The sequence below is a fragment of the Protopterus annectens genome, chromosome 4.part0 (genome assembly GCF_019279795.1).
Source record: "Protopterus annectens isolate FY-2018-M chromosome 4.part0, PAN1.0, whole genome shotgun sequence".
Taxonomy (NCBI): Eukaryota; Metazoa; Chordata; order Ceratodontiformes; family Protopteridae; genus Protopterus; species Protopterus annectens.
In genome coordinates, this window is record NC_056733.1 from 1,542,235,300 (window position 1) to 1,542,262,185 (window position 26,886).

Here is a 26,886-nt window from a genome sequence, read left to right on the forward strand (position 1 = left end):
CAGCAGTGCAGAGTTGAGAGTAACTGGTTTTAAGATGAGGGAAAAGGAAGAATTAAGGTGATATAGTGATAAGTTGAGAGAAAAAAATTACATGTCCGTATGAAAGCAGGTTATAAATTAATGTCAGGAAGCTTTTTTACAAAGAAACATATGTGTATTGTACGTAATGTAACAGCCTCTTTCAAGCTGCATGCCATTTCTAACTACTACCCCGGTCCCCTCCCCACAAAAATGGCATTGGGTACTTTAAAAATCAGTTAGGTTACATCCAAGGTCATTGCTGGCAAATTACTTTTCTTTGATGTTTTCATGTTTAAAATAAAAATGCTGCTAACCCATGGTAAAATGGTAAATCGGACTTTAATAATTCAAAACAATTCAAAAGATAAGTGATATCATCAGTAAAAGTAGTAGTCAGATTTCATCTGAAGTCTGGTACTTTAACTGACGAAAACACATCTTTTAAATGTTCTGAATTATTGAAAAACTGACTAGTACTTTGACAAAAGTGCTTACCTTTTGAATTGGGTTGATTATTAAAGTCTGATGATCACAGGCTTCTCAGTGTTTTGGTAAATTGACTCTTTGGATATATCATTTGCATTCTGTACTTGGCCAGTTTGAGGTGGACAGTTTATTTCTGAATGATTATTGTAACATAAAATGGAGTTTTCATGTGAGAAGAAAAGCACATTTGTATTTATATTTTCCATTGCTTTCTGTTAGCAAACTGGAATTCAGCAGCTCTTTTGTTTTGAATTTTTGCAAACAGCTGCGGTCTGTGTTAACATCAAAGTGGTATTTGGGCTAGCCTGCATTTAGGCCGATTACATTTACTACAGAGACTAAGTTAGACTTTACTGCTCCATAGTGTTACTAGATCACTCACTGTGAATAAAACCGTGTTCTGACCTTAGGCTGCAGTCCTTTATAAGCCAATAAATCATTCAGGATTGAGTTTTGCATTATGTGTAATAATGACATTAATAGATATTAATAGTATAGGTTTTTTCCACAACTGAACACAGAATTCAAGAAATCCCAGTGTGCATTGCATGAATATGTTGTGTCCTTGATTTAAGTAGGAAGCAAGGGTAATCCATTAATGTTACTGACCAATCTGGTTTTGTTTGAAAAATTGTTTTGCAGTACAGAGAGAGTTGTAGAAGTAGCCTTAGTAAGAATTCAGTTTGGTGATCACCACAATGTTTTAATACTTGCCAGCAATGTATGTATGTGTACTGTAAGCGTATTGATGCAGGAAAGTAATTGGTTTGAGCTGTTTGGCACTTTCTGTCATGCTATGAATTTGAATAATGCAACATGCATTAGGTAATTGAGTTAATTTGCTTAAAACAAAAACAAGCAACCTTGGGGCGTTTCTCCTAATGCCAGACAAAATGACATAAGGACAAAATTAATTTTGAAAATTCTGCTACATGCATTATGCAGTTTCAGCAGAACTTCATGTCACATGGTAATGTACAGGCTGTATATATACTGCATAGAATCTGTGTTTCATGGCTGTTATATTTTTGCTACATTTGTTGAATGCCGGTGAGTGATGGGAAATAACACTAACATTTGTATTTAGTTACTTCTTTATGATAATTAGGTAGGTCCCTCAGGCAGGACACTGTCCTGTTTCAGCCTGAAAGAGGACAGTGCCCTGCCTGAGGGACCTACCTAATTTTCAGGTATGGAAACGTAACATTTCTGTTAGTACAAAGGGATGATAACATCAGTGCGAGCAGTGCAATAGAAAACAATAGCAGTAATGTAGCACAGTGAGCATTTCTGTCTGGTTCAGAACTGTGCCCTGCTGTTTAGTCCCATGTTAAAAGACAACAGATTCAGAAATCAGAGAACCAAGTAAGTCATCATGCAGCTGTGTTCTTTGTTAGTTAAACGAAGTAAGGAGAAGGGGAACAAGTGAACTTTGAATACCCACCATACTGATTGTGTGAGTGTCATTCCTGTCCACAAGGAGGGAGCATTAGGGTGCATCCATATATTTACCATATTGCTAGAAAAAGCACTTCGTACCCCTCAACTTCCTAACACAAGACATCTGGATAAATCCTTAAACAATGGGAAGGCAAGTTCAAAGTTTTATACCATTTCATATGTTAATATAAAGAAAACGCTATTGCTCTGGTTATATTTTATGTTTAATATTTTGCCTGTTCTTCAATTTGTGTTTGAATGTTGGTATTCCACAATTCCACTGGAGTGGATGAGGTTACATAATTATATATGCAAATTTTATGATAATCAGTGTCCAGATTTTTGGTAAGTTGTACCTACTTTTCATGGGCCTTTGTCCAGATTTTTGATGTTTCCTTGTTGAGAGGTATGATTGTCCTAAACTATGAAGAATTCTCTATACTCTGTAAATGCACTGTCCTACCTATGTTATCAGTCCTCTTCTGAAAACCTGTGAAGAGCAAGCTTTTGATGATAATGCATGTACATAATCTTCTTCTTCTTTTGGCTTTTCCCGGTTAGGGGTCACCACAGTAGATTACCTGTCTGCTCATGATTGGCAGTAGAGTTTTACGGTGTTGAGTTGCCAGCCCAGCGCCCAACCTTCCACAGAAGGCACACACATGCACGCATTCACGCCTAGGGCCAATTTAGAGTATCCAATGCATGTACATAATATTGTATTAATATGAATAATCTGCATGGCAAAACCATATTATGTAATTGTTTGTAGTAAATTGATTACAAATTTCTGCAGTTGTTACTTATTATTTTTAATTTGTCTATGCAGCTTGTAACTTTTTATCTCCACTGGAGATTTTCTCCTCAGGCTTTCAACGAAAATGGGTAGCTACTACTGGAATGGACTTTCACAGTAAACAAAAATACATAAATAAATAACCTAATAAATAAATAAATAAATAAAGTTGTGTTTGCAAAGTCTTTATCATTTGGAAATATAATGGGCTATCTAATGTTTCTTACCTTTTGCAACACCCAGATAAGTTTATAGTAACACACAAGTGGTTCAAGGCATTTGTTACTCCCTCTTGTACACAAAATGGACTGTACTTGCATACTAATCTTGGCGGTGTAGTTAGGTATGGCTACATTTATTAGTACGCTGGAATTCTGTGGAGAAGTTGCAGTGATCCGACAAATATCAGAAGTGCTTGATACTGAAGGTGGTCAGTGCTGATGATGTCAGGCTGCTACTGCTCATTGTATGTATATGACTTGATTCTGTCCTTTTGCAAAAAGTGTTTGGGATCTTTTGTTTGGAAAACTTTCTTATATTCGATAAAAATCTTTAAATTCTGACCTACTCTGGGATCATTTGTGACTTTGAGATTTCTGTCCTCTGTGAATTTCAATGTATTATCTAAGTAAAAGATAATAGACTTATCAGAATATGCAAGTCCCAAAATCACAGACAGAGAGAGACATAGAAACCTGTATGTTACTTATACATGGATTTAGCAACTTCCTCTATCATTATATTTGTATAAATTTCAGACATACAGATTGTTTGACTTTCTTAATTTCCTCAGGAAAAAAAAAAGTAATAAAGATATGTTGGTCAAGAAGGTCACTGCTAAACCCGGTTAACAAAACTACTGAATGCTTAGCATCCCTAACTTTTAATTAAATATTCAAAGATAAAACACAATGTCATCGTTTTTCGCCAAGATTGAATCCTGAAATTGTCCACAAACTTATAAAACACACTGGAGAGGCAGTTAAATTTGGAGGTCAGAAACCATAATGATAAAAGGACATATGTTATTCTGTCCTTTGTAGCTGACTCTGTTAAATGGCCACTGCTTGAGACGGCATGTTGTTGCATTTACAAGAACATCACACTCCTGGAAAAGACAAGCAGAGGGACTAACATACATTGATGGCTATTTCCTTTCTTACTGCTTTCTGCAACAATGATCTTTGTGAAGAACATCTTTCAATTCTAGCTCTAGGGGAGAAATAAAGCTTTTGTTTAACAACTGAGGACTCTGTCATTTGATTCAGTGACACATTTCATGGCACTTGCCTTGTGAATTTTAATGCCCTGAGTGTTAAGTGTTGAATTATTGCAGGATCATTATGCCTAGTGCCCAAGAAATAAACTACACTACAGATGTAACCACAATTGTGGCAATTCAGAATCTCAAACAAAAGTGTATTACATATGTACTACATATATAAGTCATGATTATATTTAGCAACTCTTTGTGAATCAGAGGATTTTCGTGAATGTTTTCTATGTAGTTTACTGAATGTTTATCAGATATTAGCCATAGTTGTGCTAGCCACTTTTTTCCCTAGTTTTTGTCCTCTGCATAAATCTTGACTGGTTGTTTTCTTGCATCCTTTTCCACCAATACTAAATTAAAAAAATAATAATTTGTATGCACTGTGGGTATATTAAGTGTATTATTGTCCTATGCTCTGATCATACCATATATTATTTAACTTTGCTCAAGGACATTTTTGATGTGCATTGAGTTTATCTGTTTTAGTATTTCTGCAGATTTTTCTCCACTTTAAAAATAGGGATTTTTCAGCTAGATACTTCAATTCATCAAATGCAAACAAATAAATAAATATGTAAACAAATTGTACTTCCCTTGCCTTTGCCAGTTTATGCATCTGGTATTTTTAAAACTTATTAGTCTTGCTTTATAGTACTTCTAGTCAATCAAGAGAATCCAGTTTAAAGACTCAATGTGAATGACTCAGTGAAGATGTAAGGAAGCATTGATTCACAGAAAGGGCAGAGGACTATTGGAAAACCTACCTGGACAAGTTCAGTTAAAATTCAGTAACAAAATTAAGAAATACCCTGGACAAGCAAAAGATATTTGATATGAAGGGTGGTGTAAAATGTTAGTTAAGCAGGTTTTCCAGCATACAGGCAGGCATATATAGAGAATGGATGTGTTAATAATGCTTTATCTGCCATCTAAGCTATCAAATAAGGAATGATATGTACATTTCACCATGTTTCTAGGCTGCACTGATGCATGTTTAGATTTTCATCAGTGGTACCTTTCTTAAATATAACACCGATTATTTATTTATTTATTTATTTGTTTATACAATTTATTAAGTGGGGTAGAACACTAATCTAACTGGACCAATTTCAGTCTCAGCCTAGAATGTGAATACACATCAAATAAAAATAATAATAAAAATAATTTATACAGTAAAATAATGCACTAAAACAAGGGGATATTTAATACACAATTGAAAAAACTATTTTAGAATGTAGTCAACAGATACCACAATGTACAATATTAAATCAGTTAGAGTAGCTCCATGTTAGGAGTTAGAGAAGAGCTGCTATAGTGAAAATGATGGTATTTGTCACAGGTTAGGAAGACTAGGATACGAGACCTGAAGCAAAGCATTTATAAGCAGCTTGTTCTGTGAAATATTCTTTAATATATGCATAGAAAGAGGAGTAGCTAGAAAGGTCTTTAAGATTTGAGGGAAGATCCTTCCAGAGCTTGGGTCAAAGGTTAGAAAGGGAGTGGTTAGAGCACTGAAGTCTGTTTTTAGGTGCTTGCAAGAGAGGCCCTGAGTGGCTATGACATCTAAGGTCATATGATGGAGACATTAGGCAAGATGAGCAGATCTACCCAATGTCCCAATAGATTTGAGAATAATTCCTATAGGAGGCCTGTCAAGTCATATATGTATTCATCTAATACTCATGCTCTTATGCGCCCTTTAACAACTACATTGTTTCTATAGATAACTATTCTGTTTCTATCTGTTTATGCCTGTCTGTATGTTTGTCTGTTTCTGTCTTTCTGTGACAGTAAAATCCCCTCTCCAAATGTTATAGGTTTCTTCATTGTTTATAGCCTTTTCCAAACTTCAGGGTGAGGTAGATGGGGGTAGTAATACCAGGCCCAATGCATAACGATCTGCTTATTCTAGCCTATAGCCACGTGGGTTCCTTGCTTTGTCAACAATGTTGTTACCTTTCTCATTTTATTTAACAGTACACACTTCTATCAACAGAGGATACAAACTGCTAGAAGAAGTTTCAAATAAGTCATATAAGCAGCATCTCCAAGGAAACCGATGTGGTTACTACAGTTCAATATAGGAAATTACACTTCTTTGCAAAATACACAGATGCTTTTAAGATAGAATAAAAATGCGGCTTTACATCACTGCATCTGTTCACCTTCTGATTACTCAGTGCAAAGACATCAAATTCTGAGTCATCAAATATATGATTGTAAGACTACAAAACTAGCAAGTTTCCCTCTTACCCCCTCATGTTCAGAGAGCTCACAGATGATTAATGTATGAGTGTGTGTGTGTGTATAAAAAAAAATAATATATATACATATATATATATATATATATATATATATAGAGAGAGAGAGAGAGAGAGAGTTGAGGGCAGTGGAAATGGGCTAGATATTATGAAAAAAAGATAGTTTTGGTGTGTGTGTTTTTTTTCTGCTGTCTTTAATGAGTTTGTTTGCTTGTGTCAATCCAGTCCTGTGTAACTATAAAGCCCTGGACACAAGAAAGATACACAGGCACATCATATTTGGAGCTCATTTTTGTTCAGTGATTATATGGCACATTTAACAATGTATTGGTTTAATAACAACTTAGCTTTTATTATTAAATAATGTGTTATGGTTCCATTAAACAGAAAAAAGGACATGTTTAGGTAGCTGGTCAGCTGAAGCTGAAAATTGGTTTGTTACCATACTCTTGGTAAGGTAGTGAATACCTACAGTGGTGACTGGTAACTGCTGATCTCAAAGCAAGGACAGATGACTGCAAGAAGCAGCTGAATGAGTGGAAGTCTATTAGAGTGGTGTCAATTCAGTAATCATTTCTTCTGATCATCCAACAGATGCGGTCATTCACAGGATCATAGGATCATAGGAAGTTACTGGGCTATTGGCCCTGAGGCCCTTACATGCCTAGTCAAGAATTTAGCTCATGTTCCAACAAGTCAGCACACTATGCCACTGTCCAGCAGGGACATAGGTGGAATCCCAGGGGTGCATTTTCTGTTTCCCATCCAGTTATCCAGGTTGCACTTAAAAAGGTTTAATGATGCACTCTTCTTTACATGGAGAGAAAGTCTATTCCACAAAAGGGGGGGGGGCCCTGGGACACAAATCTGTCCCACCATCAAGTCCTTTTGATGTCAAAGAGAAGGTTGAGGTCTAGTGTGTGGGTTACTCGAGTGGAGCTTGACTTCCATATATGCAGCAGTCCTATCAGGGCGGGGTCCAAGATTGCTTTGTATGCCAGACAGAGGTCACCTCTGAGGAGTCTGTAGGAGACTGAGTAGAGGGACAGGGCTTTTAGCTTATCTGTATAGGGTAGATGTTTGAGGCCCTGTATCTATTGGGTGAGGAATCTCTATGGCCTCTCCAGCTGCTGCTTGCGCTTTGTGAAGTGCATTCCAAAAGGGTTATTGTATTCAATAATCAGTCTTATAAGGGAAGATTACAGGGATGTTGTAACCACCTTTTCCCTGGATGAGATACCCTTACTAATGAGGTGTGCCATATAGAAAGCTTTCTGTGCAATGCAGGCAATATGGTAGTCAAAAGTCAGTTTGCTATCAACCTGGGTTCCCAAGTCCCTCACGACTGATTGCAAGCTTAGTGCCTTATTATCACTGTGATAATTGTTGGGGACTTCATTCTCCCCAAAAGGGATGATGATGCATTTTCTGGCATTCAGTTTGAGGCCATGTTTCTGGCACCAGTCATTTGTTTGGGTGAGACCCTCTTGGAGGATGTTCACATCACTAGGGGAATTGATGACAGCACCCAGCTTGCAGTCATCTGCAAACTTGGTCAGTCATAGCCCACTAGATTTGGCCTGCACCTCTGGGAAGTATATCACAAATAGCACAGGCCCCAAAACCAATCCCTGGGGTACACCACTTGTTACAGGTCTACTACTTGAGGTGGCTTCTCCTATTTTGACTAGATGGGTTCTATCAGTGAGCCAGTCTGCTACCCATCTGGTAACATATGGATTGATGCCTAGTTGAGAGAGTTTATCTATTATACCTGAGTGGGGAATAGTATTGAAGGCCTTGGCCAGGTCAAGGTAGGCAGTGTACACTGTCTTCCCCTTGTCTATGGCCTTGGTGACTGTGTCAAAGAAGGCAACCAAATTTAACAGGCATGACCTCCCCTTGACAAAACCAAACTGTGTGGGATCAAGTGTCTGGCAATTGCCACTGCCCTTGTTAATGAGGTCCATAATAATCTGCTCCATGGCCTTGCAAATCAGGCTAATTAGGATGATGGGTCTATAGTTTCCTGGATCGGTGGATGCTCCACTTTTGTGCAAAGGGATGACAGTAGATGTCCTCCACTTGGCTGGGATAAAGCTGGTACTCAGGCTTTGGTTGAATAGGGTGCCTAATGGTGCTGCAAGTTCCTGCCTGAGTTAATATAGGATGCAGCCTGGGATGTTATCGGGTCCCATGGAGGCTGTATTTTTTGCCTTTGAGAGGGCAGTGATTACTTGCTCCCTAGAGATAATGGAAGAGGGGGGCAGGTACTGGAGATGTCCTGTTTTAATGATGGGGGGGCAGAGGAGTGAGGATATTACTGAACCTGTCTGCCAGCAGTTTGGCTTTATTTACAGGGTTTGTATATATGGTGTCCTTGACCACCAGTTCTGAGGAGAGCTGGGTGCTTCCCTTGAGACTGCGGACATATGTGTAGAAAGCCGTATGATTGTCTTTTGTAGATGTGGCCAGTTTGGACTCAAAGTTTTCTTTGGATGATTTCACTAGTGCTCTTATTTACTTGTTCAGGCTAAGGAGAGATTGCTTCCAATTAGACACCTGCTCCTGGACAGCATTTTTTCCTTTTATTGCAGAGTTTTTTTTTATTGTACATGTCCACCAGATGGGTTTACTCTTCCTTGAGGAAGATGATTTTGTCCTGTCTGGTATTCCTGATTCCATGCAGCTATGTAAGTGCTCATATAGTACTTTGGTGTAAGTTTGGACATATGTGCCAGTTTCTGTGGAGGGGGAGGGGGTTGTGAAGCTGTTTATACCTTCCCTTAGGAGGTTGTAATCAGCCTTGGAGAAGTTTTTTTGTTTGACCCTAGCTGGGGGGTGGGGGGGTGGGGAGATGGTGACTTCGAAAGTAACTGCTTTGTGGTTGGATATTACCAGGGATGATGACACTGTAGGGATGCTGCAGTGGTTACTCATGTTGGTTAGTACCAAGTCGAAGATATTGTCACCTCTTGTGGGGGTGTCAACCAACTGGTCCAAGGCATTTGCATTGACAAAATCAAGGAATCTCTGGGCATTTGTGTTTTGTCATGAGTATTTGTTCCAGTCTATGGCTGGATAGTTAAAGTCATGTACAGACTGTCTCACTATGTACACACTCATTATACCCACTGTGACGCCCATGCCCTGGCCCAGCAATCAAGGAGCCTCAATTCTCACCACTAACATCAGAGAGGGTGTCTCATATATGAGAGGGAATCTCATATATAAGGAAAGGATAACAATACACACAGTAAAGTACAATTTCCCTTAAGAGCACACAGAGATCACAGTCAGTCCAGGGCTGGTCACTCCCTTGTTCTCCAGTTCCCCAATAAGACTCCCCACTGGCACAGCTATAGGGTCTAGATCTCAGCCTAGCGGGCAAGCTAAAATCTCCAGCACACTCTCTGTCCAACCAGTGCTTCGTGTCCCTGCCCAAGTAGCTGACACACACACACACTTTGAGATAAGAGTTTACACAACCACACAGACACTTCTGGGGAAGGCTAGCACAGGTTCTCCAGCTGTGCCCCTTTTACCCAGACTATACGGTAGTACCAGCTGCCACCACCCAGTAATAATTATCAGCTAAGGCCCTTAAAAGGGTGTCCAATTATTCCTGTTCAATATTAGTATCCAATTGGTAAGTGTGACTAATCAGTCAAGGCTTATTAGATTGGCTTTGTACAGTAATCACTATAAATATGCAATGTACTCTAGAGCTTAAATTATTTCTGCACAAACCAGCCACAGTTAAAAGGTTTTAAAATATTTAATAATACATAATTAAAACCACGAGACAATACTTTCTACCACACAATCAGTGCTAGTCAAGAGAGTTCAGAGATCACACCGAAATACTTAAAATAAATCAGTAGTACAGTTCTGACATCACAGAAAAACATCTTTCTAATTTCTAGTTATTTCTACAAGAAAACACACTTTGAAAATAACTTACATACATAGAGTGAGGCAGAGTGCTGTGAGTTGGATAGTCAAGACAAAAATGCTTAAAGGACCACTACAGGAAAATAATTAAAAACATATAAGATATATTTTGTAACTTTTCCTTAAGTTTGGTCTCATTGCAAACCTGTATGTACCAGATAGAAGTAGTAAATAATCATTTTATTCTGTTTGTACCCCTGATTGCCCTCATGGGGGCAGACATCCTGATCAGAGTTAATTTAGATCTAAAGAAAAATCTAGACCATAATACACTGCAAGTCCACTATATCTGATATTATAGTGCCCATAGATGGACTGTCTCATTAGAGTTCCATTCACTTAGAATGGAAACGCAGAGATGAGAAGCTATTTTTCAGAGGCCTCAGTAAACGTATAATTCACTGTCATGCAGTGCCTCTTACAAATGTGTTTGCTGCTGATGTGTTACACATTCTGTGAAAAAGGCTTCCCAAACTACCATCTCTTTGCTGAGATATCAGCCTTTTTTTAGACATTTAACTTTGATCTGTTTCAGTTTCTTCTACAGTTACCCCTCCCATATCCCAATCCTCTGCTAGCAAGAGTATCACATTTCCCACCCTGCAAGGTTCAGCTATTCAGTCAGCTTTGCATGACAATACACATCAAACAGACTTGCTTGCAGTCTGCCTGGTGTGCCAGTAAAAGTGTTCCCTCATTTCTCTTACTCCTATCATCTGAATAGAACTTTTACAGTAAATCATGTTACAAAATGCTTTTTCTCAATCCTTGATATAAAGGAGTTTAAGTATTCCTTTACACATGCCTGTAATATACACTCATTACAATTCATCTTGGCCACTGACAGACTGAGCTCTGTCTGCAAAAAAAAAAAAAAAAAATTCAACTCATAAAGAATATACATATTTACCGTAAATAGAATTTCAGTCTTCTGCCTTGTTTTCCCTTATGCATACTGTTATGGGACAAGACTAGCTTATTAAAATGTATATTAATCTCAGTTTATTAATGATGATATAATATGATAGTTAAAAAAATCAAATATAATTTGTATGCAGGGCTGGGAAAAATACAGCTTAATAACCGCAGTTTTGCTATCTTTTACACTGCATTCTTTTAGTATGTAATAAGAGAGAATAGTACGTGTTGCATGAAGTGAGGCATGTAGTTATTACAAAATTGTTAGCCTGACTCCTCCAGGCTAGGAGTCCATTGTTGGCTAGGGCTGGTTTGAAACATCCAAAGTCAGAAACAAGACCCCTTGAAAGAAGGTGAATCATATATAGAAAGGTGTTCACGTGAAGTCCGAGGCGAAAATCATGAGGGATGAGGACATTTGCAAAGTTTTTCATTTGTCAAATTAACTGTAACGTAATGACGTTGCATGACCAGGTTAGATAAGAAAATGTATAAAATTACAGGTTCTCTCTGTAAAGTGAGTATGCTTCATCTAGAACTATGAATACTGACTCCCAGCTCTGTAAGAATAAAATTTCTGTTTGCACATCCTGAAGTGTTGTTCCTGACTGAAGGCATATAAGGTAAACTCGTAATGTTATTTATTTATGACTATAATAATTTGGTGCTGTTCTGTGGATCTGAACTTTGGTATTGCTGCAGGGCAGTTCTGGAATAGGGCTCATTACATATTTTCTGTGAATTCCACACTGCTTTGTATGAAATAGAGACTCAGATGTGCAGCTATTCAGGGTGTGCAAACGTAATAGCCTTGGCAGGGAAATTGTTTTGTAAGAGGAAAAGGGTTGGTTTGCATTTCTTTTCTTCTTTCTTTTTTTTTAGACAAATTTTAGAGAATATAAGTACATGACTGTGTATGTAGTATAAGTGCATGACTGTTTTTATTTGACTGAGTGGCTGTAAGGTAAACAAGTAATAGTGGGATAACCCCCACAGTAAATGAGTATAATAAATGTATGTGTACATAAAGTAAAGGACAAATTAACACAAGGATGCAGCTTGTGTCAAGGGCGGTACCCTCAGTACTGAAAGGTAAGCAGTATGAGAGATGTTTTTATTTTGTCAATGTATGAGAGAAAGAAAAGAAAAAGTTAAAAACTAAAAATAAAGTTAAAACAAGTTCATGAGCCCACCGCATGATTGGGACGTAGACTGTAAAAATTAAAACAAGTTCACGAGCCCACTGCATGATTGGGATGTAGACTATGCAATTTATTATTTATTTATTTTACATTTGTTGACCGGGAATGTCTGACTGAGCCGAAGCCCTTTTTCAGCAGAGACCTGGGGAGAAAAGCTCCAGAAAATAGATATAACATTTTGTCATTAATAACAGGTATTATACAGGTGGAATACAACAAGTTCATGAGTCCATAGCATGATTAGTACATAGACTATACAACAAGTTCATGAGCCCATAGCATGATTGGGACGTAGACTATATACTGTTAAAACAAATTCATGAGCCTACTGCATGATAGGACGCAGAGGTATGCGTTGTTAAAATAAATTCATGAGCCCAAAAGCACGCTGGGACTTAACTGTGTCATTGTGTGAAAGTACCCTCAGAGGGTCCGAAAGAGTGGTCAGTTCTGGACACAGTACCTATCTGCCCCATTATCCCGACCACAGTACTGGAGCAGTAACTTTTGAGCTTGCGCAGGGACAAAAGCAAAGGGGTGCTGTGGGAAAAGGCTGACCGAAACCTCTCCTCTGTTGCTGCATGCTGATAGACTTCCTACGTTTCCCTCCCTGTATGGTGTGTGGATTACTACAGTTATTTTCTATCTTTGGAACTGCCAAGATCCAGGAGTTGTAAGATAATCCTAACATTTTTATTACTGATTTATAAAAATAAGAAAAATGGGATCAAAGATAAGTAAGCAAGATCAAATCCCTGAAAAGGGAACACCAATATATTTTATACGTATTTTAATTATGGGAAGGAAAGTTGTAAATATTTGCATGACTGGTTTCAGCTTACTAAAAATTGTGCTGGTGGGGTATTTCCATTACATGGAACTTATGATAAGACTAAATTGCTGACACTGAAAGGCATTTTAGAAGAAAAAAAAGCAAAGTAAGTGGGGAACAAATTACATCATTGCATTCTTGGTACAGTGAAGCACTTAAAAAGGAGTCAGCATTAAGAGGATTGCAGGATGTTAATAAGAAATTGTTGCAACAAGTAAGAGGTTAAAAAGGCAGTACAGACCAGTAAAAAGGGATATCTTTATCCTGTCTTAGCAGCAGGTTTGGAACAAACTGAGTATGGCTAAAAAGCAGAAACTTCTGAAGAGGATGATAATCCTTCAGTAGCTACTGGACCCCCACCCCCATATGCACCAGTACAGGTACCTCCTGTAGAAGACTGTTGTTTCTCAGACTCCTACCTTTCTGTCTACTGTCCACTGGACACCCAGTTTGCGTGACACTGGTACATCTCAGACTGGTTCCCCTATTCAATCTACATATTCTGAACAGGCATCTGCAGTCGAGGGGGTTCTTCTTCCTATCCTTCTCAGATAGCTTCTACTTCCCAACAGGGGCATTAGTATTTGACATTCCTGTATCTTACCATGCATGCTCACATGACAGAGTACCACAAGAGATTGCAACCTCTGGTAGGGGATCTATTGGCACCTCTCAGGGAAATTTTGGGGGCTAACAATAGGGAACTTGTTCATCGTCCTTGGACCTGTGCTGATTTGCATACAATGTGTAAAAATTTTCCAAATATTAGAGAAGATCCATTAAAATTCAGAGAAGAATTAAAAACTATAACAGAATGTTACAATCCTACTTTGACAGATTTACATCAACTGCTGAGGGTAGTTACTTCAGATGAAATAAGAAATCAGTTACTGGAAAAGGCTGAAATAACAGATTTCACTCTCATAGGGAATGCATTAACAGATAAATGAACACGATTGTTAAATAATTAATTGTTTATAATTGTTAATAATTAATTGTTTAATAAGATTATGGATGTGTGTCAAGTTAGGACTGACTGGTCTAAAATACAGGCATGTAAACAAAACACAGGAGAAGCCCTTGTAGACTATTTTTTGTCACCTTGAAACAGTACTTGCTAGACATTCAGGAATACCAGACCCAGAAGAGCAAGCTAAGCCAGCTTTTGCAGCAGCCTTTGTGCAGGGTCTGCAAGTATAAATTCAATGCAGGGTTCCACCTGTGTCCCTATCGGAAAGGAGCTATAGGTGCTGATCGTGGAAACAGCTGTCTAACTTGGCTTGTAAGGGCCCTATGGCCATTAGCCTAGTAACTTCCCATGATTCTATAAATATAAATTTACATTTTCTCCAACATTTCAACAGCAGACCACTAACACACACATTTTTGTTATCATGTGACAATGGTATTCTGATGCTATCATTACAGTAAACTCCAACAGTAGCAATAATTTCCACACATATATTAGTACTGTATACCTTTACAATCACAGAATTATCCCTTCCCACACAAGTCATCAGTGCATTGCCATCATAACAATATCAGCTAGTAATTACTTTAAAGAGTGGTTTACAGGTTAACCATGAGATAAGGCATCATAAAATGCACATCTCAGAAACTGTCTTCATCTCAGAACCTTCCATGTATCACCAGTTCAACTATTAAGGCATCCTGCTGTAACCTTGCAATACTACAACTGTTCTGAGGGACACAATTCCACTGGCTCTATGTAACCCTTAGAAAATAAACAGTTCCACATAGTAGCCCTTTGTAACATCACACAACTATCGCACAAACAGATATATTCCCTTTCACCACTTCATCATTACACTTCTGCTTTACCTGTTCATGTTAATCCTATGTTGTCAAATCACTTTTATCATGCATTACTAGACACCTGGAAAGTCAAATTCAGCTACCAATGCACTTCACAATCACATTGCATTACATAAAACTGTATCATCATAATGCTGATCATTGTGGCAAAGCTGTTAGGCCATAGACATGAGAAATCAACATCACTTTCAACTCTTGTCCAGATAAACAGCATCACTTGGTGCAAATGCATGAAAAATGTCTCTCAAGCCCTTTTTTAAATGAAGAGCTTCAGATAAGGAGTATACTTCTTATTCAATTCAGTAAATTGCTTATTGTAAACAAAATATATCTGTGTATGCCCCTCTACAAAACGTTGTACAGAAACAAAGAAAGTGAAGTTCAGCATTAGGATGAGATGTGGAAGTGGCACTGTACAGTAACTGCAACTTTGTATGGAAATCAATGAACACCAACAAGCCATGATGCTTCGCTAGGGACGGCTTGCACCTGTCACCCCTGGGCTTTTGGATATTGGCAAAGGCTCTTGCCACCCCCATAGTGCCTTTTTTAGGCAAGGCTCAAAAGACAAACCCACCTCCATAGGTATCACAAGGGATAAGAAACTAAGAGTAATGCTACTCAACGCCAGAAGTCTAAACCTCAAGATGCACGCACTCGAAACTCTCCTTAGCATGGAGAACATCGATATCTGTGCAGTAACAGAAACCTGGTTCAAGGCTCCCGAGAGCACCCCAGCACTACCAGGTTATACCTCATACCATGCTTTTCGGCCCCAAAACTTGGACCGAACCACAAATGGAGGGGGAGTATCAATATTCGTCAAAGATACCCACACCTCCAGGTTGGTGGCACAGCACGAAACATCAGAGACTATCCATGTGCAACTAACAGTGGGTAAAACTGCCTTCCAGTTTATAGCCTGCTACAGACCACCCTCCCAAACCCAGGAACCCCACTCGGCCTTCCTGAGAACACTGGAAAATATGAAGGTCTCTCCAAACACCATTATATTGGGCGACTTCAACTACCCAAACATAGACTGGGAGCATTACTCTAGCTCCAACACCCTAGCCCAAAGGTTCCTAGAATTTATAAACTCAAATGCTATGGAACAACTTGTTACCACTCCCACAAGAGGGGAAAGCATACTGGACATGATCATCACCAACATGGGGGCTCTATGCTCCAGACTAGAAGTGTATCCCTCACTGGTAAGATCAGACCATAAACTAATCTCACTGGATATTCACATCCCGACCCCACCCCGTGCCCAGAAAACCACAGTGAAAAACTTCTCTAAAGCAAATTTCACACTCCTCAAAACTAAGGTGGAATCCTTCAAAGCCCCGTGACTGTGGAAAATATGGCCCAGACCGCAGAATCCTTTATAAACGCATTCTATGAACACCTTCAGGAATGCATGGATCATGCAATCCCAAATAAAACCAAGACCTAATCCTCCAAAGGCAGGCGTCCTGCCTGGTGGACCCCAGCCATAAACAAACTATACAATAGAAGGAGGAAGCTACTACATGATAGAGCAAAATCCTAAAAAGGGAAGGCATCTCTGATCAGTATTAACAAAAAACTACGGGCACTCATAAAATCGTCTAAGGCCAGCTTTGAGAGAAAAATTGCACAGGACACTAAGGATAATCACAAGGCTTTCTTTAGTTATGTTAGGAAGCTGGGTGGAAATTCACAGATATGCTCAGAATTAGTCCAAAATGACAGAAAATACACCGAACCCACAGACATTGCCAACATCCTAGCTGACAGGTTCAGCGCAAACTTCTCCCACCCTCCCCACCAAAAGGGCAAATATCTATCCCAGCAGAGTGCTACCCCCCTGACATCTCAGATGCTCAGGTAAGAGCCGCCCTCTCCAAAGCAAAAAACACACCATCAATGGGACCAGACGGTGTCCTGGGCTGCGTCCTACATGAACTCCAAGAAGAGCTAAACCCAAACATAAAACTACTGTTCAATCTCAGCCTTACTACAGGATATGTACCCAAAGAGTGGCGTACAGCAACAGTGGTCCCTCTCCACAAAGGTGGTGCCTGGAAACTATCGCCCCATAAGCCTGACTAGCTTGGTCTGCAAAGCTATGGAAAGGATCATCATGGACCTCATAAATAAAGATATTGGGGACCTACAGACACTGGATCCTACCCAGTTTGGCTTTGTTAAGGGCAGATCCTGCCTCTTAAACCTGATTGATTTCTTTGAAACAGTCACCAAGGCCATTGACGAGGGGAAGGTGGTCCACACAGCCTACCTGGACCTCGCAAAATCCTTCGATACAATACCCCACTCGGGCATTATAGATAAGCTCACCAGCTTAAATATAAACCCCTATGTCACTAGATGGGTTGCAAACTGGCTCAAGGACAGAACCCACATGATTAGAATTGCTGGAGCCATGTCAGACTCCAAACCAGTTACAAGTGGCATCCTACAAGGCTCAATCCTGGGACCTCTCTTGTTTGGTATATATTTCTTGGAGGTACAGGCCAACATGGAAGGACTGTGGCTGACCAAGTTCGCAGATGACTGCAAACTAGGCGCCATAATCGACTCTCCAGCCAACACAAGCATCCTACAAAAGGGCCTCATAGAAACAGACAACTGGTGCCAGAGCCATGGCCTCAAGCTAAACACCAAAAAGTGTATGGTCATCCCCTTTGGGAAAAACAAAGTGCCCACAAATTACCACATAGGTGGTAATCCATTAAGTACGGAAGAAGTAATTAGGGACCTGGGGACCCAAGTTCATAGCAATCTCTCATTTGAAAACCACGTGGCCAAAGTGGTTAGAAAAACATTTTATATAGCCAACCTAATCATGAAGGGATTCACATCTAGATCAGGGGAGGTCATTGTGCCTCTTTACTCATCACTCATCACTCATCAGGCCCATAATTGAGTACAATGCCCCTTTTGGGGTTTACCTTACCAGACACCTGCAGCAACTGGAAAGACCCCAAAAGTACCTCACCAAGAGAATCAAAGGGCTCAAACAGATGCCATATGCTGCCCGGTTAAAGAAACTCCAGCTCTACTCAGTGGCATGCCGCCTGCTCAGAGGCGATCTGTACCTGACGTATAAAGCCATGTCCAACCCGGAATTAATGGACATGCTGCACCTCAGAAAATCAAAATCCCATTGAGCTACGTGCTTGAGAGACTTGAACCTCAGCACTGAAATAAATAGGACATGCTGCAGGGACAGATTCATAACCCAGAGGCTCCCTTCACTCTGGAATAAAATCCCAATCCAGGTTAGGCAGAGTCCCTCATTGACTCTCTTCAAGAGGAATCTTGATGAGTGGATGGGAGATCGTAGGTTTACCCCGGGTATCACTTCTGTGTCACTGTTAGACAGAGGCACAGTATACTAACCTCGAAAAAGGGCATAGCAAAATTAATTTAAAATTGGTGGCAAAAGCCAAACACACTCTGGCTAGGCTTATAAATGCCCTAGGGCAGATAGCCTAGTATGAACCTATGAACCTATGAACCAAGTACCTCAGGTTAATGCATTTAGCAAGGCAGATGTATTGTGTATTTATGGGCAGAAATAGCTGTGAGTGTTTATCTTACTCAGATTTGCTTGACAAAACTGGAGCAGAAAGTTGTGCACTGTGTAACTGTGACTGTGCTGAACTTTTATTATCATATGAATTTAGTTGTTACAGCAGGGATCATGCATGAATGACCACTTTGCACAGGAACATCAACAAAGCAATTGTGATAGCAATACTTAGGAGTATGCAGAAACATCAACTCATATGTACAAGAGGGATGGGCCATGGCTTCAGAAAAAGAAAAGGGTGCAAAGGGCGAAGTTTGGGTTTTGAACAGCTGAGCTGTACCATCAAAGTACAGGAAAGCCTGCAAATGTACAAACAGCCCATGGTAACAACACTGCATAAAGACAAAGATTATAAGAGTTTCTCTAAGGTTAAAGACAGAGCAGTTATGCAGATAAGACACCTTTCATGTATCTTAGCAGCTACAAGTGCATAACTTGTGAAGCCTGATGAGTAACAATGACTCTGGATTTCGGTACAGGAAGGGGCAACACAAGCTAACAGGTATCATGCTGATGAGATTAATTAATTATGCAGACATGATGACTCGTCATTTGATAACATTCAATCGACCGTTCAACAACGGAACATGAAGGAGGAGGTGTGATGCATATGCCTGTGAACCCTAAGTCAGAGGCAATGGCTTAGCATATTCACAGTAATCTTAAAAATAGCATCAGATGATGTAGTGGTCAATCAAAATGCAACCTAACACTCTTGTCATACGGAGACTTTTAACTATCCTACCATCAAGTGGGCAACCTATATGAACCGTTACTTGCACAAATGTTCCCTGACTTTGTTAACTCAAATGCCCTGTAACAAATTGTACAAAATCCTAGAAGTGGCTCAAATATACTTGACCTGGTTCTCACCAACATGAGAGACCTTTGCACTACCATAAGTGTAGAATCCTTGTTAGTAAAATCTGTTCATAAGTCAGTCACTTTTGAAGTAGCAGTAACTCCAGAACCCATCAGAGGTGAAGTCAGATTAAAAAACGTCAAAGCCAATTATACCCTTCGAGCGGTTGGGATAAACAATTTCTGAGTCCCAATCCCCACAGATGGTCTTGGCAACTATACTCTGATGCCCTGTACCAACACTTATACAAAAGTATAGACTCAGTTGTGCTGGATAAGACCAAAGTTAGAGTCTCAAGAAAAAACAAGCCAACCTGGTGGACATCTCACATAAATAAGCTATACAACAGGCTTAAGAAGCTGTTGTCTAAGAATACCAAAGGGAGGTCCCAGCACTAGAAAAGCACCCCCCTAAGCCTAAATAAACGAATACGACAACTTATAAAATCCTCTAAGGGCAACTTTGAGAAAAAAATAGCAAACACAGCTAAGAATAATCATAATGTAGGTTTTCCAACTTCCTTTAATGCCTGCAGCATGTTTTAAGAAATTATGTGCCTAAAAGGTATTAAGATTCTATCATGTATGCAGTTAGTCATAGGTTTTTGGGAGTTAGGATGTAGCCAACATCTCTTTTCTTGTATGAGTATGTCTGGTCTGTGAGAAAGCAAGTGGTAATTGTCCTTGGTAATTGTTCTGTAGTCTCATGGCATTGATATTCAAAGTAGCACAGTGGATAGTGTTGTTGCCTCACAGCAAGAAGTTCCCTCATTTGATTCTTGGCTGGGGGGCCTTCTGTACTGAGTCTACATGTCCTCCCTATGTTCATGTGGGTTTCCTCAGGGTGCTCTGGTATCCTCTCACATTACAAAGACATGCTGTAGGTGGACTGAACACTCTAACTTGGCCATAAATGTGAGTGTGGTGTGGAAGAAACACTACAAAAGGACCATGTACCAGGTAGTGCAAACATTGCCTCTGGAAGACTGTCACTGTTGAAAAGACACACTGACCCTAATGTGCAGAATAGGAAAAAGGGATTCTGGATGGCTGGATTTCCAACTGAACAAAAACTGCTGTTGCTTGGGTCAGAGAAGAGTCACCACAATGATATTTGTAGAGTCCTTATGTATCTTCAAAATGGCTCTGGATATTGGAAGAAAAGGATCGTTACTGTCCAAGAAAATGAAAATTTGGTGTCCCTGTCTTTTTGCATGAAGTCCTGGTGCTGCAATTTGTAATCTGGATGTTAGTGGTGGTGAAATGATTTGTTAGAGATGTTCCTCACAGATGAATTAATTCCGGGAAGATCCCAATTCATTTTCCATTCATGAGAGTCTGTCCTGGTCCTGCCCAGCTTCTCTGCCACAAGATTTTGTACTGAGTGTATATAAGATGCCTGCAGAGAGAAAGTTTGCTGAAAATTTATTTCAGAGGTACCATGGCTAGTCTAGACAGAGGGTAGGATCTTGTGTAGTTTATGTACCACATCATTAAGGTTGCTGTCAGAAAACACTTGTAACAGCACTGGGAGCATGGATAACTGACAGTGCTAAGCTAAAATGAAAAAAAAAATGTAAGTTGTGCTAGAAGTACTACTATGACTCACTCTCATTCTTAGTCCAAGTGGAAGTAAACAATTTGAGAAGTACCTCCCTGGACTACATGAAGATAGTCATGATGGAGCCCTCGGGCTATGACCCCCCCATGCCATTGTGAGCCTAGCATTCTGCCTTCTCCAAGGATGATGCCACAATATAAAAAGAAAATTACTGACTTTAATAAATGGTTTAGAGTACAGTATCAGTTGAATGGGCTACAATATTTGTCATCCTTTGAGGATATGGTTGACAAACCAAAATGCTGCCAGGGATTGTCTGCACTTAGCCCCTCTGGGATTCTGAATATTAGTTAAAATGTTGTCCACCCCATACTTCCTTTTTTATAAATTTGTCAACTTGATAAACCTACTGACATAGCTAAGCCAGCTCAGCAAACCATGCCATATCCTTGCAAGTATAGGTCCCTCTCTATGACCCTGGAAAACCATAATACATACTTAAATATACTGGAGAGAGTCCCCATTCAATCCAATACCATACTGAAGGGTGATTTTAACTGCTCTAATATAAGGACCCACTAACATGCAGGCCTAGCATTGCCATACTTTGTATATGCAAACACCATGGACTATTTAGTCTGTACACCCACTAGGGATGCAAATATTGACCTGCTCCTCACAAACATGGCAGAACTATTCACCCTCCCCCAGAGTAATGTCATCACTGATCAGATCAGACCATAAGGGTATTTCCTTTGAAGTAAGGGTAAAAGCAAACACACCAGCTAACCCAGGAACTTTTAGGAATTATTCTAGGGCAAACTTTCTCATAATAAGTGACACCCTGGCCAAATTTCAAGCTGCCACAAACTATGAAAGCACTGCTGCCTATGAGGAATCATTCATAGAAACCCTGTATAATCATATTAACAGGTGCATAGAGACAGCTGTACCTACTTGCATTAAAAGTAAGATCAAAACATAAGCCATCCTAATAAAATCTCATCAATGATAGTACAACAAAAAGAAGAAATGCATGCCAAAAAGTAATAGGTACAACGTCCAGCAAGGTAAAACTCCCTCATCAACCAAAAAAAGCAAGTCAAGTGAGCTAGTCAAATCTACCAAAGGCACATTTGAAATAAAATTAGTCTCTCAGGCCAAAGACAATCACAAAGCTTTCTTCACCTAAGTCAACCTCAAAGGCACTACAAAGCAATGTACTGAATTAATTGTAAATGATGCCATGACACCTGTACAGAGCCAGAGGATATAGCAAACCTCCTGGCCAACAAATTCAGCTCCAGTTTTAATCCCCCTCTCTGCCTGATGTCCCTCAGGAAATGCCAATATCCATAACTTCATCAGCTATAAAAGAAAAAGCAAGTGTGCAAATGGCTCTCCAAGGCCCAGAACACTGCATCTGTGGGTCCCAATAATACCCATCACAGCATGAAACATGAGCTGTTGGGCTGACTATAATCACTGTTTAACCACAGACTCCAAACTGGATTAATGCTTAATGAATGGAGGACTGCAACAGTTGTCCTGGTGCATAATCATGGGCCATTTGAGAACCTGGCGAATTATTGACTCATAAGCCTGAATAGCCTGATGTGCAAAATCAGGAGAATAATCATTGCTAGCCTGAATGATGACATAGATAATCTATAAACACTTGACCCATATCATTTTGGGTTTGTCAAGTGTAGATGTTGCTTACTTCAAGCAGGTCAGCAAAGCAATGGATGAGGATGTAATGGTGCATACTGCATACCTCGACCTGGTCAAGTCATTTGACACAATATTCCACTAGGGCATTTTAGAATGGCTAACTACACTAAGTATGAGCCTGTACATAAACTATGGGATAGCCAGCTGGCTTAAACAAAGGACCCAAGAAGTTATAACAGAGGAATCCTCCTCCACAAAGCAGCCAGCACTGGGGGTGGAAGGAAGAGAGAGTGCCATCGGGATGGACATGTAGTTATATCAGCACTGAACCATAGACCCTGGAACTGTGACTCGTGGATCATACCAATGACTCAACATGCTACCAAGGAGATGTACAAGGTAGCTAGGAGGCATGAAATACAAAGATTGGATGAATATGCAGACTTTAGACAGGTAGTGAATGTAGCACAAGAATGAACTCTAGGTTCATAGGGTCATACATTTGTACTACGCTAACTACCCTTGTGGGCAATTTTAAGCCGAGCCAGTTATCCCATGTGAGAATCAGAACCTGCATGCACCTTGTCTCTGTAAGCTAAACACCTTAGCCATTATGTCAACCTCCCACTCTAAAACTTAATGTACTGCTGAGTCCATAGTAATGAACCTCTCAGCTGCCCAAAACATCTACAGCATGTCTGGGAGGTGTGGAGTACAATGCCCTTGTTTTACATCCTTCTGTGCATGCAGTCTGGGTTGATGACAGCACAACATACAGCAGATGTATTCTAACAGCTTTATTTATATTGTGAGGAGATTAACACCTTTCTTCTCAATACCATCCAAGGAATATCACATGGTCACCATGAAACTGCAGCTTGGCAATAAAATGGCAAACATGAGAAAATGTTTGAGACCATATGGTATAATAACATCTGCGACTATGAATGATTTACACATACTGTGTGTCAATAGAAATACAGTTCTTGAAAGTACTGCCTCACATCCCAGCTCTGAGCATCCACACCAGCTGACATAGGCCCTCTATTGACGCTATTCAAAAGCTGTACAGCTGTACTGACCAGCAGTATACTGGGATTATTTGCTATTCTTCAATGCAAGAAGTTTAACATGAAGAGCCTAGCTGTATATTAACATAAAGTGGCAATGGCTGTGCTGTTCACTGAGGAGTAGTCCTTATACTCTACAGACTGCTGACATATTTGTTCATTGTCCATTCATGTGACCTTAATGTTATACTGTCTAAGCCAGTTATGCCCACCTACTTGTTGTGTGACTCTTAGATGTATGTTTCATGGATACTGCTGCCTGCATTGTATGTTTGTGAATTTGATGAGGGTACTTGTTATGTTGGGTCACCTTCATTTAGTTGACAGTTCATTTCACTGATGACCAACTCAGCAGGCCCAATTCACTGAAACTTCATTTCACTGATACTTCAATTCACTGACACTCATTTAATTGACAATGATATATGGCCTATTCCCCACTGTAGAGCGACCCTGGAGTTAGAATAGATAGTAAGGGGGGTGTGTGGGGGGGGGGCGAAGCCCCCCACATATCATAAACATTTTACAGTATAGAGATGTATTCTTACAAGTACAATGAATAACTAAAATTATAGAACCCCAGTATGTGGGGGGTCCCCCATTGTAGGGAGCTGTGCTCCCCCCACCCACTTACTGTCTAGTCTAACTCCAGGGTCGCTCTACAGTGGGGAATAGGCCATATATCATTGTCGACGAAATGAGTGTCAGTGAAATGAAGTGTCAGTGAAATGAACTTTCAGTGAATTGAGCCTGCTGAGTTGGTTGTCAGTGAAATGAACTGTCGACTAAATGAAGGTGATCCATTCTGTTACATCTAGAAAGCCTTTGCGATTTAGATAAGTTACTTTAAAGAGCCTCAGAATATGTAGGCCTATCTGTTTGGTCTCTTCTGTAATGATTGTTGTAGTGTGAAGATGTGTGTTAGTACTCTATGCTCTTTAAGGGAGTATGATATTATTTAAGTGTGCCCCCAGTGACTAGTATTCCCCATACAACTTTCATACTGCACAACCTGTATAAGTATGGCAGTGACACACACATTCCCACAAATACACGTACACATGGATTCAATAAAAATTTAACACCTTCTGTCCTGTTCTCACACATCCACCCACCCCTCATCCATCCATATTCACACACATATCCTACCTCTCCCCTAACTGATCTCACTACCACAGTCATACAGCCACGCCCACATTCTCAAACACACATTCTCCTTACACATTTCATACCTTTACATACAGTGAAAAACAGCCAGTCATAACTCCCAGCATCTGCCTGCAACACACAAGTCCCAATACCTTCCTGCAACACGCAACTCCCAATACCTAACCCCAACGCACAATTCCCAATATCTGTCCACTAACACACAACTCCCAGTACCAGTCCACCAATGCACAACTCCCAATACCAGTCTGTAGCACTCACCATCAGTTTATATACTCATTGGAAAAGAACTCCAAGTCTTACAGTAATTAAGTTCAATATCGTGACGCAAATAAAGAAGATGGATTTACACATTACTCAAATCATGCCAGGATTATTTACTAAAATAAATCAAAAAAATTAACTGAACTGAAAGTACCCAAGACACTAAAGCTAATACTATGACAAGGTTTGTGAGTATGTGTTTCTCAGATAGCAAACGGGGCTGAACTCCAGACATTGCAAGAGCAGCAAATCAACTGAGGAAGTACTGCCCTAAAATAAATGCACATAAACTGATTAATTAGAATCTGAAATATATTTTCCCTGTTAAAAACAAATTAAGGAAGTCAATGAATGTGAAACAAGATTCAGTATTTTAGAAAAAAGTACATAAATCCTTAAGAAAAAAAAAACAAAAAAAGGATTCTTCCCCAATATCTTTCTACATTTCCATGTTTCTGTATAAGAATATGCACAGCAAACTGCAGTGCACCATTCTTATCATTACTGATACTAAACTAAACAATTTCAGGTGACCAGCACAGATGAATATCAGCCAAACTCTGTGGAATTCAAAAAATTGTAATGTGTCTGATGCAACAATAAACCATTTGTTAGTGTTGTTCACCCGGGACACCCAATAAAAATAACACTATTAGCTTGACCATTCAAAAAGAAATATTACTGCATTTTCTATTTGCTGTTTACTTAGAATCATTTGGAAAATATTTCTCTTTCAACAATCGCACATCCATATCAGATATGGGCATCTCACAGTCACTCCATTTAAGAGGGTTGGTCTCATCCATGCCATGCTACATCATTCTCTTTGACACAACCCATGCTAAACACACACACTGAGACAAAATGTAGTGGTGAACCATGCAACATTGCCCACCTATTCACAAAACAGTGCTACAACAACTGTGGGCCACCCAATCTGTAGTTGATGTCAGTTCAGGACACCCAACACTTGTTGCAGCAAGCCCACTGCACTGACATCATGTCATCCCTAAACAGGGTTGGTGCCAGTGCAACTCAACTACATTGTTCAGTGTTACACTGCCCAACTCACACCAAACACTTGCTCAGAGTCACACACCAACACACTCGCTCAGAGTCACACACCAACACACTCGCTCAGAGTCACATACGCACACACTCGCTCACAGTCACACACCCACACACTCGCTCAAAATCACACACCCACACACCAACACACCCACAAACCCACACACCAACACACCCACACACCAACACACCAACACACTCACACTACCAGCAGAGCATGCTGCCTTGCCAAATTTTCTACTAAGCAGCAATCAAACAGCTACACTTGACTGTTGCTGCTGATATTACCTCAGGACAATAAACCTTTGACACAGTAAGCACACTCCACTGACACCAGACTCACCTTCAGCAAACGAACAGTCAAGTGTTGCTCTGATGTGTTTAACTCAATTTGCACAATATATACTGCACACACACACACACACACACACACACACACACACATATATATATATATAATATATATATATATATAAAATATATATATGTATATATATATATATATATATATATATATATATATATATATATATATATATATATATATATATATATATATATATATATATATATATATATATATATATATATATATATATAT